The following is a 4,605-nucleotide window of genomic DNA, read 5'->3' as shown; positions in this document are numbered from 1 at the left end:
GGCCAGTGATGCTGAACATTTCTTCATGTATTTATTGCCCGTTTACACTTCTTCTCCTGTAAAGTGTCTAGTCATTTGATTTTCCCATTTCTTAACAAGTGAAATATTTAAAATAATGTCTTACTCAAAAGACCTTCTCATAAAATGAAGACACATTAATCATAAAAGGTAAAATCAAACATCTGATCTAATTTACAGTTCTTTTAGGAGGACCAACTTTAATAGCCAAGATATGGAATCAACCTAGTTGTCCACTTGCAGATGAATGGGTTAAAAAAGTATAGTACATATATGCAATGGAATATTATTCAACCATGAAAAGGAATAAAGCCTTGTCATTTGTGGCAACATGAGTGACACTGGAGGACTTTAAGTGAAAGAATCCAGGCTTAGAAAAACAACCCTGCATGTTTTTATTCATACATGGAAGCTAAAAAATGTTGATTTCATAGAAGTAGAGAGTGAACTAGTAGTTACTAGAGTCTAGGACAGGTAGTGGAGAGAGGCAATAAAGGGGGAACCAATCATAGGTGCCAAAATACAGTTAGAAAGAGGGGTAAGTTTTAGTGCTCTGTATCACATCAAGGTTACTATAGTTCACAGCAGTTTCTTGCATATTTTATAAAGAACGAGAAGAGAAAAGTTTGAGGCTTTCCAACATAAAAAATAATGAATGTTTAAAGAGATGGAAATGCTAGTGACCTGGATTTGGTCATTATACATTGTACTTGTAAATTATCACACTGCAATCCACAAATACATACAATTAAAATAGTAAAATAAAAGGATTAGAAAGAACTATCAACTTTAAAAGGGGAGGAGTCAGTGGCAAAATCAATCAGTTACAAGAGTATTTTCGTACAAAATTTCCAGCCACTGACAACACTCTCATACACTCTGTACATGCTGGGTGCTGAGGAGCAAGCTCTAAGCTAACTCCCGATGTTTTCTTTTGATTCTTTTATCTTCAAATAACCCCATGGCTTCGAAGAGTAGTTTTTGAAATTTTTTTGTACTTTTTATTTCTCAGAGTAACAATCTTTTTATTATGGTAAGCTGTGCTATTTTGTTTTGGAGAAAGCATTTCTGGTTTGTCTTTGTCTTTCGCTGACTGAGACACTTTCAGGAAGCTGTGCAATAGCACATCCGGCTACTTTTTCCAGTCTTTGTGAGTGTGGTCCTGTTTCCATGTAAAAAAAAAAATGAACAAATTTTGTTTTGTGCATAAATTAAAAATTGACTCATTCAGTTTGAATATGTAGAAGAGTCAGATTTTGAGATTTTTTTCAAATGCTCACATAACAATATTATTCAGAACTAAATATGCATTTCAATACTTAAAGATGGCCTAGTTTACTAGGACCCTGCAAATGATATCATGAGCATGAAATACCACACTGTGCGTTTTTTATCTTTTCTGGTTTCCTGCTTTCTGGGCTTATAATTCAGGTATGTAAAATACTGTCACAGAGCACCTGAGCTGTGCGTGACTTGAGCTGGGCACCTAACTGCTATTTTTTCTGTACTAGAGATTGAACTCTGGGCCTTGTGCATGCTAGGCAAGCACTCTACTATGGAGCTACCTCCCAACTCCTTCAGTCCTTTTTAGAAGCTCTTTCTCTGAGGAGGTGCTTGCTTACTTAAAAAGTGGAGCTGTGGAAAAAAACCCTAGACTTTTTGCAACATAGCCTGTCTACTGATGTATAAAAACACTAAGTTTATAAGTAGCTCTTATCTCTCTCTGTCAAGAGAAGTTTTACAGAGAGCTAACTAGCAAGAAAAGATGGAGAACTAAAAACCGTTTTGTAACTGCTGGTTAAATGGTTTGGATAAATGTCCCCAAAGGCCCTGTTGCACTAAGTGGAGGTAGTGGAACCTTTAGGGGTGGGGCTTCATGCGGGAACTTAGGTCATTGAGAGCCCTTGAAGGAAACACTGGGATCCTGACATTCCCTCCTTCCGTCTGTGCTTCCTGGCTGCCATGAGGTGAATGGGCCTCAAAAACCATGGACTGAGACCTCTGAAACTGTGAGTCAAAACAAACCGCTCCACCTTTTATGTTGATCATCACAGGTATTTTGCCACAGTGATGGAAAGCTGACTGACACAATAACTAAATGAGCTTTTGGAAACTCATCTGTGTCAGTTCATTCTAAGTGAAGGTGCTACTTTAAAAAATTCACGTATGAAGCTAAAAAATTTCTCCAAATTGACTTCTCTTAAACATGCCCCTTTATAGACAAACTTCTATGCAGTTAAAAATTGACTTTTTATCCGACATAGTGGTGCACACCTGTAACCCCAGTACTCAGGAGGCTGAGGAGGGAGGATTGCTGCAAATTAGAGGTTAGCCTGGGCTACACACTGAGTTCAGGGGCAGCCTGAACTACAAAGGGAAACCTTGTCTCAAAAAAATTTCACTTTTTAGGTGATATCACACCCAAGTCACAGTCATATCAGTGTACCTATTCTTGAGTTACCTAAGTATTAAGGTGAAGTATATAAAGTTGCTTTAGTTTAGGTAAAAAGTAGTCAACTAGCAGCAATTTCTTATGGCTCAACCTACAGTGCATTTCATGAAGATAGTATTTCTTTTTGTTTTTGGTACTGGGGATCAAACTCGGCACCTTGTGGTTGCGAGGCAGGCAGCAGAACCACTGAGCTAAATCCCCAGCCCCTGAGCTAAATCCCCAGCCCCTGAAGATAGTATTTCTGATATCTTGTTCTCTCCCAATATTTGGGAGAATATTTGTAATAAAAAATAAGTATAATTTACCTCTCCCTGTCACTCCTCAAGTTGTAAGAATACAGTAAGTCCCTGACATAGGAATGAGTTCCATCCCAGGATAATATTTGTGAGTTGGATTCATTAGTAAGTCTAACAAAGTGAGTCTTACACACCTTTGACACAAATATACAATGTATATTGCTTTGTGTTTCCTAGCAGTCCCCTCCACATCACCACTGCTTTTTCTCTTCCCAGTGGACATCCGGGGATCTGATTGAGTGCTGTACTATCACACTATCGATACACTATCACATTGTACAGTGAGCACACAGCAGCACAACCGTGACAATGTTCTGCAGATACGTGAGCTACTTCTGTGATTTGTTTGCATTACAAATGTTTGGAATGATTGCCCCATTCTGTCAGCTCAGTGTTCATAAGTCAGGGACTTACTGTAGAAACTTTGGTAATAAATATCCACCAGAATCAATGTTAGGAGGAAGTGGCCACAGGAAGCTGCCTCTAGGCACCTCTGTCCAGGTCCCTATGGCTAGGGTGGTGTTACCATAGGTAAGACTTCTGGACATGTGGGCCAGCCCCGGACAACCTGTCCAGCACCTTTTTTTCTGGTCAAAACACAAAAGCTCCAAATCAGCCAAGCCAGAAAGCCAGCATCTCATCCTTAACAGTATTTATTCATTCGTAGTTCAAAGTGACCCAGTGATCACTGCCAGCTGTGGAAATAGACTGTTAAATTGTATAAAGCAGAAGTACACAGTCCAGTTAAGAAAAAATCAGTAATTTCAGTGCAGACTTTCAGCATTTTTTAAAAAGGAAAGCAAGTCTTACTTTTGAATTCTTTTTTAAATTGCAATATGTTAGTTTAAAATATCTACTGAAATAACTGGAATTGGTGTTTCTTTTATAACATTGCTTTAGTATGTTTACCCTGGACAAAATAATTCCCTTTATACTTGTGCATTCATCAGCTTCTGTGCAAGGCATTAATTTTACGGTACCTAGAATGAATGCGAAGTAAAGCATAATAATCAGGGCCAGAGACTTCATTACACATGCAGGCAATGTTCTGTAGAATAAGTAAATTAAAATATTATAAACTAGGTTTTACATTTAAAATCTATTTTTTCCTAGAATTAGGTAAAGTTTTATTTAGAATATAGGACAAAAATAGAATAAAAATATTTGCTGAAATTCATACAGTGACAAATATATTTCACAAGTATCCCCTTCCAATAGAGAAAATTGCTTTGGAAGTGTCCTTAGGTCTCCTGGGACGAGCGAACCCCTTTAATACCTACCTACTTGGTAGCAATTCCTCAGCGGTCTCCGCTCTTCCCTACATGGACACCAGATGGCGCTGCGCCTCCCCTTTTGCCGGTCTTGTAATGGGCCGCCGGGGCAACTGACAGAGATGAGCTGAGATTGTAAACAGCGGACTCAGAATTGGGAGAGGCGTTGAAGTAAAAAGAGGCTACGTACTTAGAATTATGATTTACCTCCCTTCACAATGATTTGTGCTCTCGGGTACATACAGTTTTTGTGATTCCCGATCTGAGAGGCTTTGTGTAGCAGATTATCCGCGCTTCTAGGTGTCAGGCAGTGGGCGGCTCCTCAGGAAGAAGGAGCCCACTGTTGGGGTGACAGTTCGAACGCTGTCCTCCTAAGCACCCGGGGAACACTCCCTTCTTCCGTATAGCTGATCTGTATCTATAGATTTATATATATCTTACTTATATATATTTATTATGTATTTATATAGTCCTCGGTTCTTGTCAGCAGGGTGCCGTGAGAAGCTGTGAGTTGTAACTTGAAGTTTGTGGTCAAGAAGGGGACCCTTAAATACTGAGTCCAAGCGAC

At 39.1% G+C, this 4,605-nt stretch overlaps 1 long non-coding RNA gene across 1 annotated transcript; it reads right to left on the bottom strand.

The window, feature by feature from the left end:
- Positions 1-279: 279 nt before the first annotated feature.
- Positions 280-4,391, bottom strand: LOC110347347 (uncharacterized). The gene is made up of 3 exons (XR_002391923.2): positions 4,281-4,391; positions 4,047-4,164; positions 280-1,180 (listed from the first exon to the last, which is right to left on the bottom strand). It is a non-coding gene; the product is annotated as an uncharacterized LOC110347347 (long non-coding RNA).
- Between the last annotated feature and the right edge of the window lie 214 nt (positions 4,392-4,605).

Source organism: Heterocephalus glaber, unplaced genomic scaffold, assembly GCF_053883595.1.
Source record: "Heterocephalus glaber isolate CG9 unplaced genomic scaffold, H.glaber_assembly_v1.0 deba00001733, whole genome shotgun sequence".
NCBI lineage: Eukaryota > Metazoa > Chordata > Mammalia > Rodentia > Bathyergidae > Heterocephalus > Heterocephalus glaber.
Note: the sequence above shows the minus strand (reverse complement) of the source record. Positions and strands in the feature narration are given on the sequence as shown.